The 15,360-nt window shown below is 43.5% G+C and overlaps 2 long non-coding RNA genes across 2 annotated transcripts in view; both read left to right on the top strand.

Annotated features, from left to right (window-relative positions):
* Positions 1 to 15,360, top strand: part of LOC137048643 (uncharacterized) — a 300,170-nt gene that overhangs the window by 271,217 nt on the left and 13,593 nt on the right. The gene's annotated exons all lie outside the window — the stretch shown is intronic.
* LOC137048660 (uncharacterized) lies at positions 14,082 to 15,190 on the top strand. Its single transcript, XR_010899496.1, has 3 exons — positions 14,082 to 14,310; positions 14,495 to 14,612; positions 15,124 to 15,190. It is a non-coding gene; the product is annotated as an uncharacterized lncRNA (long non-coding RNA).

Raw genomic sequence — 15,360 nt, 5'->3', positions numbered from 1 at the left:
GCTTGTCGCCAGAGGCGTCGCCCCTGCAAAAAAAAAAAAAGAGATCCTCAACACAGTCTGCTCTACTGTGTTCGCTGCAGGAGGACGACGCCACCCGTCTCTACTGCTGTTTAAGCGGTCGGTGAAACATCACCTCTGAGACGGGTGACCTGGAGATGGGCGGGGCTGCTTTTCCCCGGAAGAGGGCCGGGGAATGTTTTGAGTTTAAATTCTGTTCTGCCGCTGGTCACAACCAGTGGTACCCAAACTCTCAAAAAAAAAAAAAAAAAAAAAGCAGTTCCTCTATCTCTGGGTCCTCAGGGGGCTTGGAGAGTTGTGGCTGGTCAAACGCCGGACCACACTCATCCTCCTCCTGTTTCGCCAGCAGGCAGCAGCGGATGACGCAGGGGTGCACCACAGCCTCCTCGCGGACCCTCTGCCCTCCGTGGAATCAGGTATGTGTTGCACAGCACATTCACACCTCACTGCGGGCCACCTCCACGAGACAGCCGCCCCAGGCCGGTGCCTGTATTCCACCTCGCTGCCCCATGGTGGGTACGCCGGTGGTCCTGATGTTCCCGCTTGTTCGGTCTCTGCGAGCCTGGTTAGAGCTCCCCAGTCCGTCTCGCTGGCTCATTCAGACCATCAGGCTCGGCTATGCGATTCAGTTCGCCCGGCGTTCCCCCCCCCAGGTTCATGGACGTCCGCTTCACTTCGGTGAAAGCTGCAGACGTCCGTGTCCTGCGTGCGGAAATCGCAGTCCTACTGGCGAAGGACGCGATAGAGCCGGTCCCTCCAGCCGATATGAGGACAGGCTTCTACAGCCCGTACTTCATTGTACCCAAGAAAACCGGTGGGTTACGGCCAATCTTGGACCTGCGAGTACTGAATCGGAGCCTTCACAGGCTACCGTTCAAGATGCTCACGCAGAAACGCATTTTCGAGTGCATCCGTCCCCAAGATTGGTTTGCAGCGATCGACCTGAAGGACGCGTACTTTCATGTCTCGTTTCTCCCCCGACACAGGCCGTTCCTGCGCTTTGCGTTCGAGGGTCGAGCATATCAGTACAAAGTCCTACCCTTCGGGCTGGCCCTGTCCCCCCGTGTCTTTACGAAGGTCACGGAGGGGGCCCTTGTGCCCATGAGAGAACAGGGCGTTCGCATCCTAAACTTTCTCGACGACTGGCTCATCCTTGCACAGTCCCGGGAGCAGTTGTGCGAACACAGGGACTTGGTGCTCAGACACCTCAGCCAGTTGGGTCTTCAGGTCAACTGGGAAAAGAGCAAACTCGCCCCCGTGCAGAGGATCTCCTTTCTCGGTATGGAGTTGGATTCGGTCAAGCGGACTGCGCGTCTCACGAAGGAGCGCGTCCAGTCAATGCTGAACTGCCTGAACACGTTTCAGGGCAGGATGGCGGTTCCACTGAAACATTTTCAGAGGCTCCTGGGGCATATGGCGGCTGCGGCGGCAGTAACGCCGCTCTGCCTTCTTCATATGAGACCGCTTCAGCATTGGCTTCACGGCCGAGTCCCGAGATGGACGTGGACACGCGGCACGTATCGGGTGAGCATCACTCCATCCTGCCGCAAAACCTTCAGCCCGTGGTCAGATCCCGGGTTCCTTCGGGCGGAGTGCCGTTGGAACAGGTATCCAGGCATACTGTGGTCTTCACGGATGCCTCATCCATGGGCTGGGGTGCCACGTACAACGGGCATGCAGTGTCAGGGGTTGGACGGGCCCGCACCTGCAGTGGCATATCAATTGCCTCGAGTTGCTAGCAGTACATCGTGCACTGAGCCGCCTCAAGGGCCGGTTACGGGGCAAAGATGTACTGGTCCGTACGGACAACACGGCGACCGTTGCGCACATCAACCGTCAAGGTGGTGTACGCTCACGTTGCATGTCGCAACTCGCCCGCCATCTCCTCCTCTGGAGTCAGAAGTGTCTGAGGTCGCTTCAGGCCGTTCATGTCCCTGGGGTGCGCAACCGGGCGGCCGACGAGCTGTCACGAGCTGCGCTTCCGGGAGAATGGCGGCTCCACCCCCAGGTGGTCCGGCTGATCTGGGTTCAGTTCGGGGTGGCACAGGTCGACCTGTTTGCCTCCCCAGAAACGTCCCACTGCCAGTGGTTCTATTCGCTGACCGAGGGCACACTCGGCACGGATGCACTTGCGCACAGCTGGCCCCAGGGCCTATGCAAATATGCGTTTTCCCCCAGTGAGCCTACTTGCACGGATATTGTGCAAGGTCGGGGAGGACGAGGAGCAGGTCCTGTTGGTGGCCCCGTATTGGCCCCACCGGACTTCCCAGAACTCATGCTCCTCGCGACAGCCCCTCCTTGGCCGATTCCTCTGAGGGAGGATCTTCTAACTCAGAGACGGGGCACCCTCTGGCACCCGCGTCCAGACCTCTGGAAACTTCATGTCTGGTCCCTGGACGGGACGCGGAGGTTCTAGGTGATTTACCCCAAGAGGGAGTTAACACCATCACTTCGGCTAGAGCACCGTCTACGAGACAGGCCTATGCCTTGAAGTGGAACCTGTTCGTCGATTGGAGTTCTTCCCGCCGAGAAGACCCCCGAAGATGTTCGATCGCGTCAGTGCTTTCCTTCCTGCAGCAAGGGTTGGAGCATAGGCTGTCGCCCTCCACCATCAGTTTGCGTTGCTGCTATTTCTGCCATGTAGAGGTAAGTCGGTGGGGAAGCACGACCTGGTCATCAGGTTCCTTAGGGGGGCGAGACGGTTAAATCCTCCTCGTCCTCCCTCCATACCCTCTTGGGATCTTGCTCTGGTGCTCCGAGCACTTCAGAATGCCCCATGTGAGCCCTTGCAGTCAGCAGAGTTTAAGATTCTGTCCATGAAGACTTTACTGTTGGCTGCATTGGTCTCCATCTAGAGGGTAGGGGACCTGCAGGCATTTTCGGTCGACGATTCGTGCCTGGAGTTCGGGCCGGGTGACGCCCACGTGGTACTGAGACCCCGGCTTGGCTTTGTGCCCAAGGTTCCCACCACTCCCTTCAGGGACTAGGTGGTGAACCTGCAAGCGCTGCCCCTGGAGGAGGCAGACCCAGCCCTAGCTTTGCTCTGTCCCATCCACTCAGGTACATGGACAGAACTCAAGCTTCAGGACCTCAGTTCAGCTCTTGGTCTGTCACGGAGGCCAGCAGAAGGGAAAGGCTGTCTCCAAGCAGAGGATGGCCCACTGGTTAGTGGATGCCATCACCTTGGCTTACCAAGCACAAGGTGTGCCCTGTCCACTCAGGGTACGAGCACACTCTACTAGATGTGGTGCATCCCCCTGGGCGCTGACACGTGGCGCCTCACTGCCAGACATCTGTAGAGCTGCGGGCTGGGCGACACCCAACACGTTCGTTAGGTTCTATAGCTTACGTGTGGAGCCGGTTTCCTCCTGTGTTCTCACCTCAAACAGGTAGAAGCACTGAGAGGCCCGGCTCCTGTCGGCTTGCTGCGCCTTGGCGCTTACTTTCTCCAGAAGCAAACTCTGTGAGTCCTCCACCGCCCTCGGTGCCGGGCGTGGCGGAGCGTCCGGCATCAGGCCTCCTACCGCTGAATCCTTGAGAACCGGTATTGGCTTGGGCCATGTGAGTGACCCTGCTGGGATCCCACATATTTTTCCATGGTTGCTCCTCTCGGAAGCCCGTGTCTTCCCCTTGGGAGAGCCCTCCTTTTTAGGGATGGGACCCCCTCACGGCGGCGGGCTACGGCTCAGCTCTGTGTCCACATAACTCCCCTTGGTATGATGTGGTTCCGCAGCGGCCCCCCATTAGGGCACGCTTCCCAGTGTTATCCAATAGTCACTGAGCGGGTCATGCAGAACAGCAGTGATGGACTTCTCTGTGTGAGCCCCGTCTCGTCAGGTAAGAGAGCTCAGGAGGCTCACACAGGGCACTGGAAGGGGGCACAGGCCATGGCGCTTTGGTAGGGATTCCTATTCGTCGGTACTCCGACGTGGCGTCGAGAGTGACCGACTGAATGGGAACGTCTCGGTTATGTATGTAACCCTCGTTCCCTGAAGGAGGGAACGGAGACGCCACGTCCCGTCGCCATGTCCTCTGTACCCTGCTGGGGTGCCATTTCACCTACTCGGCTCCTCAGCAAAAGACTAATTTAATGCAAGCACCTGTGCCTCATTTATACCCGCTCTGCGTGGCATGGGCAGCTGGTGCAATCATTGCATGCCAATGTGCATTGGCTCGTTTAGTTACACTCGAAGTAGATTGGCTCTCGCTAGCGAGATTCCTATTCGTCGGTACTCCGACGTGGCGTCTCCGTTCCCTCCTTCAGGGAACGAGGGTTACATACGTAACCGAGACGATTTTTGTACCGTTTACAACTTCTGACAATCAAAAAGAAAATTGTGTACCGCACCGCTTGGTGGAAATGAGCCATTAGGTACCTTATAAAAATCCAGCTTAGAAATAAATAAAAAAATATACATAATGGCACTGACATATTTAAATATTTAAGTTTTATCATGCATTTTAGTCTGGGACTAGACTATAGCCTTGTCTGTGATACCAGGGGGCTAATGTCTTAGAGACAAGTGAGTCATTGAATCATTCACCTTACAGATGTGTTAAAAAATGCTGATTCATTCAGGAATTGTTGCCTGGAGATGTGTGACGATACTGATGTGGCTTGATTTGTAAATCTTTTTTTTTTCCAGTAAAAAACAACTGTAGCAGAACTGGCAATTGTGCCATTTTTTTCTGAATGTCAGCCTGGCTGTGATTACCTGCATCACTCAGGCCCTGTTGCTTGTGTGATATTGCTTAAATCTAACACAATGACATTCATCTATTTTTAATTGTAACTTCATCACTTAATGTACAAATATCCTACTTTTTGGAGCCCACTATATGTTGGTTATAAAAACAAATTTGATCCAATACAATAAAAAAGAGATTTTATAAATTTTGTAAAAGCGAAAATCACATATTTTGAAAAACAACAACAACAAAAAAAACGCTTCTCTCTCATTTTGCTCGAAAGTAGAGCTGCCGACTTATGTCCCTGGTTTCTGTAACGGGTCACAAATGTCAAACAAAAACTCTATAAAGACTGTATTATCTTACATATATATATAGTCTGAGTGTTGGTGATTGTGTCCTCTGCATCTTGTAGAGTAGCAGCTGGGGAGGGAGGATGAGAGGCCCCGGTAGACCATTGTAATGCCACCACACACCAAACCTTCCTTCCTTACCAGGCTAATGAGTTCTGATGCTAAACGTGCACAGTGGCAGGGTCATTTTGCAAAGAGACAAGAGGCAGGGGCAAGGAAACGTTTACTTATTTAAATGGAATGGTCATTACTACAGAGACACAGAGGGCCTTTGACAAATGAAGTCAAAGCCACTTAATGTCCGTTCCTCGAGCGAATGACCGTATAATACATAAAACCGCACTCAACTGCTTTGGGCCTCAGACGCTCAGGGCTGGCACACTGAACCTCCTTCCACTATGGTTCCCAGAGATAAAAAAAAATTAATTGCTCCCTTATGTTTCATTTTTCATTATATACTAATTTTACACTAAACAGCGTAAAAGATTTAATTTAATGAAAAGGTAATGTGTTTTCTCTTCGCTGTTTGAGTAATTAGATTGGTAAGCCGTCATTAGCTCTGTATAACTGCATAACGCACACAGCCATCAGGCAGGGGGAGAAATGACTTCTCACCATATATACACTCTTAGCTAGAAAAAATTAGGACCTGCCTATTTACTTCCATTGTTTTTATATATAGCTCATTATAATAGCTGACTAACCTTAACTTAGTCTCAGTCCCAGACAATACACCCACCACTTTTTTTTAAATCAGTGTGCCTGATAACAAAGTCACGTTTACAATGTTAAAGGCATCAGATCTGTGAAATATCCTCAATGTATATTTGGCTCAACTCACATCGGTGAAGTTATATTTGGACAAATATTTATACACATTTTACTTTTTCTGTGCAACCATTTGTCAAGACTGCAGTGTAAATATTAGACGTTTGTTTTAAATGCTGTTCTCTTTGTGGATCTATTTCAAGTTCTGTTTTCTATTTTCAAGGCTCCTAAACAGTAGGCCTACATAAAAAGGATTTATTTCATTAGTTGGTCTGTGTGTTTTAGAACCTTAAACTGAAAGAAACTGCATTTTTAGACCTGCTCTATTTACCATTTTTCACGTTTCACGTTTCCAGTTGAGGATGTCCCCAAAGACGGTCTCTCATATTTAACTATTTAGGACAAAATTATGCCCATACAATATATTCAAGTACACACTCAGAATAGTGTCTGATTAAAGTGACTAGATGACCATTGTGAAATATCAGGACATAATGGCTATGCTTTAACTATTTGAACATTTATCTATTTATAAACAGTCTAAAAACAACAGGAAATTAAAAATCTGATCTTTAGATACATTCAACACTTTGGTACATTTCAAACAAGTTCAAACTAATTATCATCTAGACACGGCCCATAAAACAGACTGACTTTATCAGGACATCTGGTCACCCTATTTCCAATCACTGCACAACCAGATGAATAGAGTATTGGAGGGATTCTCTAGCTGTCTCTCTCTCTCTCTCTCTCTCTCTCTCTCTCTCTCTCTCTCTCTCTCTCTCTCTCTCTCTCTCTCTCTCTCTCTCTGATGCTTGTACTGACTTTCCTCAGGCAATGATACTACAGCTGTCACATAGGACATTTCCACCCGCTACATGCCACACACACACGAAGCACATGGTGGTCACACACGTTGCCCTGCAGGAAACACGTGCCAAGAGTTTGTTTTAGATGCTGCTGATGGTTTTCTCAGGGGTGTATGTGGGTGTGTATGTGTTCAGGGATGCTTATCTATCAGCTTTGAGGTAAAATTTCTATGAGAGAAAAGGAATGAAGTTCCTTCTCAGCTTCTTTTTTTATTGGTCAAAGAATCTAGACGAGAATGTTTCATTCTGCCACACTCCAAATCCCATGGCTAGGCTGAGCAGAAATAACACAGCTCGTTTTCCTAGAATTTGAATCATAACATAGCTATATCTGAATGAATTTTAGCTCTTAAGGGCAATGGAAAATATATCTACATTTTCATTTTCAACTAATGTTCAGAAAACATGTGACCTCTTTTTTTCTTTTTTCACATTAAATGGCATTCACAATCTGTTTTAATTCCAATGTGACATATTTCTGCAAGACAAGACATTCTATAGGGAAAAAGTAGACTCTCTAATTATCTTTTTTAGAAGAAAACGAACACTTTCTTAAAGGACAACTTCGGTGAAAAATGAACCTAGGCGTAATTAACACATGGTTACAGAGTAGATCGTTCCCTGGCATCTCTAAAAACAGATTAGCTTATAATGCTTGTCTATGGGGCACAGAATAAGTAAAATTAAATCGCTAGTTAATACCACTAACAAGGCTCAAAATAGCCTCACACTAACACGGTAGCATAATGAGGGTCCCTACATGCAAACCGAAGCACTGAGAACAGTTTAATAAGAAGATACTTTATAAAGACAGTACATTAAGCCTTCACGGACATGCGCCATCTTGGAAAACAGTCTCGACCAGTCGAGCGATGAACGCTGTGCTAAGTGAGCTGGTCGATTGGAATTAAGTTTGTGAAATTGAATTACATGGAAATGCTTGAATTATATCTGTTTATTAAAATATATGGTTGACTAACTTTCTTCTGGAAACAACGGACCATATGAGATTCCAAGTCACAGTTCATCACTTAGCACCGCGTTCGTGGCTCAACTTGTTGAGACTTTTCCAAGATGGCTCCTGTCTGTATATGCGTAATGGACTGTCTTTATAAAGTATCTTCTTATTAAACTGTTTGTATACTTACAAAGTTATCAATACTTCGGTTTGCATGTAGGGAGGGGCTATTTTGAGCCTTGTTAGTGGTATTAACTAGCGATTTAATTGTACTTACTCTGTGCCCCATAAACTACTGTTTTAAGCTAATCTCTTTTTAGAAATAAAACTCTTTACATTTGATTTTCATGAAAATACATCCCAGAGAACGATCTACTCGGTTACCATGTGTTAATAACGCCTAGGTTCATTTTTCACCGGAGTTGTCCCTTAAATGTCTTTTAGGTTTAGAGTTTAATGTAGTTACAGAGATCCACTCAAAAGTGTTTATCTGAGGTTGGAGTGTTCTAATGGAAGAGAGGTCAAGGTCAAAAGGTTAGAGCCTTTAGGCTGCTAACAAGCGGCAACCTCCCGCGATCTCTCTTGAAGCCAATACGGAAGTAATGTAAACTGTAATTCCTAAACTGGCCACTAGGGACAGGCTCCAGAAGGGAGCAGAATCTCATTGAGCCCCATGTTAAAATTCTCAACTTTAAAGCAAAAAAAAAACATGTTTACAGCCTGGTACAAATTGTGGTTTTGGCTTATAAGGCTAATTTTGATTTACATGACAACTCTGAGGGGGGTGAATTTTTTTATAACTCATTCGTTTACGTTATATAAAGCCTTAAGGTTCTGCATAATTAAAGGCGTGGTTACAAGTGGATAGCCATTTATCCGCCGTCTATAGTTATTGCGTCACCTCAGCTCCGCGCACATCCCGCCTTTTTGCCCATTTTCTGTTATCCGGGAGTGACACGTGATGACTCGCTCACAAGATGGCAACGCCCAGCTCGGCCCTACTTTAAGCTTCAGAACGGCTTATCAGAATCCTATGGGTGACATCACGGACACTACGTCCATATTTTTTTTACAGTCTATGGCTGCTAATGCATAAGCTATACCGGAACCATCCATTCCATTACATGCTCTTATATCTGTCTGCCTTTCAGAGAGATGATTAGAAATCACGTACAGAATGATGCCCCAGGCCCTTTGATGACCACTGATTAAAGTCTCATGACCTTTGCACTGCCAGCACTTGATTATAAAAAAAAAAAATCAGTTAAAAGATGCCAATAGTGAAGTGCAATACTGAGGGGTGGCGTTAAAAACAATAATCCCTCCCTGAGCCCACGTTTACTCTCATTTACAAAGAGTTCAAAGGAAGCGACAACCAGCATCAGCCATTAACTAATGGGAAAACAGCTTTTGATGGCTACCATGTTCATCCATATAGTAGGATTAAGGAATGCATACCTGCTAATGACAGAAATTGTTCAGTCTAAGGACCTTCAGAGTAAAAAAAAAGATATAGAGATTGTGGGAAATAATTGAGTAATAGAGTCATCTCACTTTGATGCTGAGAAAAGGTGAGTTGATTTCTGGTGCAGGGCAAAAGAAAATTGATGGCCATTTGATGTAATCCTTTTTCTTCAATTGAATCATTTCTAATAATTTCCCTATATTATTACATTAGAATGGTCTTAATCTGTGGATCAGGACTGTCTGTATTTTGGATTAGAGGTAATCTAATTTAGTCACTCTAGAGAGCTGTTGTTCTCCCTCCCTGGAGAATGATAAACTTTCCAGACGTTAAAAATGAGCAGCCATTTCCAGCAGTGGGCAAAAGCTTCTGGCAGACAGGGATATTATCATATCATACCACAATTAAAAGTCAGGCTAGTAATACAATTAAGTAGTAAGACTCTTAACTAGTAAGGACATTTACAACAAGATTATTCACACAGCTGTGATGTAACTATAACCTCACTGGAATCAATGGCATTTCCCATTGTTAAAAGGTTTGTAGGTTTCAACACATCCAGATGATTTCAAGACTATCATTTTTATAGTTTCGACAACATCACATGTATGTTTACAAGCTACATAACAATTTTAGTGACAACTCAACGGAGTTAAATTTGAAGCAACAGTGTAGAATACATCAAAGCAAGGCAAAACAATGAATGCACAAACTCGGTGAATGCACAATTTTTTGTGACAACAGCACTGGCACTCAAAGGTCAGTTCTGTCAACTGGCCCAAAACTCTCTCATACTTGCCCCAGGCCCTTAACAATAAACCCTGGTTTACTGAGATACGGCTGGACTGTGAATGGCATATGCAGGCAATGCTGGTGCATTAAAGAAATAGATTATCACCCATTCCAAATGCATGACTTTCTTTTCAAAGACTGCTTGGAAAACCTCTAGATTCCTACATCTCTGTCAGTTGACCACAGAGTATCGGCAGTCTTATCCATTAGCGGAGTTTATTTGTAACAGTACATGTGGTTCACCTGCTTTGCGTTTCAGCATGCTGTCCATGACGTCATCTTGTGAACCTGAACTTCGGCTGTCAGTGCTCAGTCATTTGTTTTTATCTCATATCCCTTCTGCCACATCCCGTCCGGTGATCAAGTTAAACGACACCTGCAACTGACCGCCAACCCCAGAGCATGAAAGGAGAGGGGCATCCTGCGAACAGATGGGGCTTGAATAGATTGGTGTCCGATCAGCTTTAAACATTACATCAAATTACACTACATTACTATCCTGTGCTCCCAGATGCGATTATCATACAAATGGGCGATGGACAAATTGTTCATAATGCGCTCATGATCAGGCAGGAGAGGATTGCATTTCCGTGGCAGAAGTCAGAGCCAGAAAGCATTTTAGCACAGTGAGAGATTTGACTCGTTTATGGCTTTGTAAGGCCGCCCAAATCGTCCCAATGGAGGCCAACGATCGGCGGGTGAAGGTCGCTGCGCGTTCGTCTTTTCAGCGGGGAAAAGGGGATTTTATTCCAATTCCTCGTTATCTGACTCCATTTAATGATAATTTAGAATTTTAGGTTAGAATGCCATTTGGTTATTTGGTCATTCAATTTTAATAGTTTAACTATACATTTAATTATTCCATTTAACCCTTTGTTGAAATTATACCCAACCTGAATAATTCCAGAGCAAGTCAGAATCAATCAAAGTATAACAATTTATTAAAGGGTTACTTCAGCGATTAGCATATGGCTTTGTATCAGTAGAAACCCTGGAGAATATTCAAATTATTGTGCTTTCCCCCCTCATATCTCCCTGAGACAAGAGATTTATGCATTTTATTTCTGGAAAAATTCCTCCTATGATGCAAAATGACGATTTTTGCATCATAGGAGGAATGTTTGCCCAGGGGCTAAAGACTACAGCCAGCAGAGGGAGCTATTTCCACATGTTTTGAATCCGCGCATGGGGGATGGGAGATTACACTCAACTGGCAGGGAGAGCTCAGCTTGCAGACAGGATCATTTAAACGGAGCTATGGTGAGCAATGTAAGTCTTTTAACTTCTCAAATTCATTTCTATGAAAGTTAAGCTTGCAAAGGCATGATCTGAAATGCGTGCCAGACTGAACTCGCGTTGTGAATGTATGCCGCGAATGTAGTCGCAGTTAGTTAGTTGCACTCCTGCAGTTAGTGCTCAGGGCTGTGACACTCGCGCGGTGACTCACTCATTATATTGAACAGACACGTTCAGTTTTTAATTGTAGTGTCTTCTCTAACTCAGTCACAGTAATGAAGTTGGTGGTGTTGGGAATGGCCTCACAGGGCAGCGAAGCATTCTGGGAATTGTAGTCTTTCATCCCCATGGGACAAAAATACATTTTCTGTCTTTTCTCAGTCTAGAAGACACCAAATTCAAAAATAATTTCACATTTCTACTTCATTGATGACCCAGTTTAAATACAGATTCATCTTCCCAGCGCTGAAGTACCCCTTTAACAATCAGGTAAATGTATAACGCCAATTACATAATCAATTCAAAGGTATACTTTACATCAAATACTCTAAAGTAAAGAATGAGATGTATACCTGACTTATCAAGGTTACATAATGCTGCATGGGTTAAAACGTCCAGCATTACGGGCTGACCTGAGTACAGTATCGAGCCCTGAGCTCTTTTCAACATTTCCTTAAATACCCAGAACCAGATACATACCCATCACAATAGGAATTTGCATTGATCAAGTTCTATAGACTTGATTAGAAGAGAGGCCAAATGGCTGAAAGCCACACCCACCATACACCAAGGAAAGATATCTTTAAACCCTTAAAACATTGATTATCTTTTGGTTAACTTCTGTGGAGTTGAGATATTTGTACCAGTCGCACTGAGACATTTCAAATGATATCAAACACATATAATATTGTATCGTGAGGATTGACATTGTAACAAATAGATTTCTGGTGCTTTTCAGGTGATCTCAAGTTTGGGGGAGCAGTAGTTTGGGGGAATTTTCATGTGAAAGGAAAGGCATGTAAATTAGAGTCATTCATAGATGGTTCACTCAGTGTGATGTCGTCTCGGACAGAGACTCTAACTGTATGAATGCAACACAGTCTCACCCCTACTCGTCAAATGTTGCCGAACGGTCAAGGGACCCTGACGTCAGCTGTTGACGCACAGGGTACCCCTAAATCGGCATTTTTCGACGTACTGGGTAATCCACTGATTTCAATGAGAAACCTAGGGCGTCATATACAGACGTGTTGGGCAAGTGAATGTTATCGTCATGATGGAATTTATTGGGTTATAATTTTTCCATTATGGCATGATGGAGTGTGATTCTCAATTTAATCAGCCAGCACAATTGTATTTACATTTATTTACGCTATGATGCACGTTTGAAACAGCAGTCAACCCCCACCCCGCCCTAACCTACCCATTTGCGTATTATATGATATAAAACACAGACTGTAACAGACAACAGGCACACTTTATTGAAAAAGTCAAACTATTCCGAGGCCAAACGACTGAATTGTGTGAAGAAAAGACCCAAAAGCAATCACCGTCTCTATCCGCGCCGCGCGCCGCGCCGCGCCCCGCGCCCCGGCGTCACACTGAAGACGCCACAGGTAGACCCCTCGGCGTCACGCGATGGACGAACTGGGAACCCAATTGCTTTCAGTGGGAAACCTTTGGCGTCAACATTAGACGGCAATTCTATCGGTATGAAATCGCGCTGAAGAAGTCTCATTCAGAACACATCGCGATGTTTGGCATCAGATCACGTGTGCCACATGTTGGTGAGTAGTCATATATTATGTCCTAATATTTGATATAAAGTATTTTCTGCTTGTCGTTATTGATCATGTTCAGTCACTGCATTGTATCTGTCATCATCTCCACTGAGGCTTTGCATTTCTTTGCTTTCTAAATAAACACACCTTGCTAATAGGGTGATTAAACACTGTCACGTGACGTGCTATAGACCTTTAAACAGTTGTTAATATTTAATAATAATTACTAGTGTAGTTCCAACGTGGCATTTGTAGTAGAAGCACAATAAAAAAAACAACACATGCCATGCGTTTACCACAGTATTGGTAGTTTTAATGTGATATTTGTTGTAAATAAACAGTAACCACAACAATTGGTAGTTTTAATGTGATATTTGTTGTAAATAAACAGTAGCCACAACAATTACCATGCTTTAAATGCATTTTAATGTAAAATCCAAATATTGTTATTTAAATAGTATACTTTATAATGCTATATATTATATATTATGACGTTTTTCTCTCTTTCTTTTTTTTTTTTTTTTTTTACCTGAAAAGACCAAAAGGGCCTCTCGGACTCAGTCAACCCATTCTTGTTTGTGGAGAAGTAACGGAGAAAACCGAAAGCTGCAACATCAAATATTTGTAATGGTATGTATGTGTTGGTTTGAACCCTTTATCAAACATTTTATTTAGCATTTGTTGTTACTTATTCTTATAAATCCCATAGCTCAATCAGTAAGAACATATTCCCAAAGTCTTAATAATTCACAAGATTTAACAAGTTGTCAAATTCGTATGATTCTCGTACATATAGCTCTGAAAAAAATTAAGAGACCACTTAACATGGATTTTTAAATGTTAAGTGGTCTCTTAATTTTTTTTCCAGAGCTGTATTTGTATATGAAGAGTTCAGATGCAAAAGCCTCAAAAAGCCACTTCGGTCACATGACATCAGATATTCGATTATTTTTTCTTAATCAGATCAGTTGCACTGTTTATAACGTCCCGTTTGCATGTAAATAATTTATGTGATCACAAAATCAAGTGAGTTATCTACATTTTCAAACAAATTCATATGATATAGCTTGCTATTATATACTTTTAATAATGGGAATGCACACATATCTGTGAACTTACTAAATAAATGTATTTAACATTTAATTATGCAACGTTTTTTTACAGCAAGAAACAGTTATGTATGAACTCACAACTTGCATGCAATGTAATACAATTTCCTCTTTCTTTCTGTCTTGCAGGATTACTTGCAGATTACTTTTATTTATTTATTTTTGTTTAAAAGATCTCTACAATATCAAACTCAACAGCTCTTTTAAGAGTCAACCCTCACAAGAGCTTCTAGTGATTCTCAGCGAATCTTGCCGTAATCAGCCCTTCACAGGTAAAGTTGAATATTATCAGTATCAGTATATATACTAAAGTATATACAGTTTTAATATATATACTCATAGAATGCTCACCTTAATCTTATGATAAATTAACTTTATTGTAACTGTCTTAATTTATATGTTTTAAAAACAATAGTATTTCCTTCACAGAGTAAGTGAGACTTTCTTGTTTTACAGAAGAGAAGAAAGACCAGACCTTATATCGAAGCTAAGAAAATAAGTAATTTGTTTAGGGTGAGGAAGGAAGATGGACATCTTGTGCCCGAAGAAGACAGAAAAGTGCGCAAGTCCATTGGTATGTCTTGTATTGAAGCAATGCTGTAATATGTAGTACAAAATTTGATGTTGATCTCTCAGGACTATTCATTTCAACAGTGATCATTCTTTCTACTCTGATAAAATACGTACCATTATTCATGTCTAAATCTTTTAATAACTCTTAAAATAAGCAAATGAGGTTCTGTATCTTGGATTTATTTAAAATGATAAATATTTGTTTTCCCTTTTTGATACAATTATTATTACACTTTTGGCCTTCAGTTCTTAAAAACTGCACCGTCTGTTTGTCTTAGATAAAAGCAGACAAGTGTGGGAAAAAGCATTTAGTTGTTATAAACTCCATGTATTTCTCCATTGTTTTGTAGACCATGGATGGTTCTGGGTAGCTTTAGAAGATAATGAGTTGGGACATATTAGGAATCAAATAGTAAATGTTCTTTGAATTATGTGAAATATCTGGTTAGTTCTTTGGCTTGAAACAAGGCCTTATACTCCACAGACTAAACACATTGCATTTGTGTTTTAAGATGGATAGCAAGAGAAGGCACAAATTCTACAGGAAAAAGATGTGCTGCCAAGGAGGAATACAAGAGGCAAAAACTATACATGGCCATGGGTGCTTCATAAGCATGGTAAGTCTGGTGCCTGGGTAACTATTTCTTAATTCTGTCCATGAAAGTTGTATTGGAGTATTTGAACAATTTTAAATTGTAAAGGCTATCACAAGTGATGCTCTTGAAACAAGTAACTAAAGAAATCTAGCA

The sequence above is a fragment of the Pseudorasbora parva genome, chromosome 20, assembly GCF_024679245.1.
Source record: "Pseudorasbora parva isolate DD20220531a chromosome 20, ASM2467924v1, whole genome shotgun sequence".
Classification (NCBI taxonomy): domain Eukaryota; kingdom Metazoa; phylum Chordata; class Actinopteri; order Cypriniformes; family Gobionidae; genus Pseudorasbora; species Pseudorasbora parva.
The sequence above is the reverse complement of the archived record's forward strand: the minus strand, read 5'-3'. Positions and strand labels throughout refer to the sequence as shown.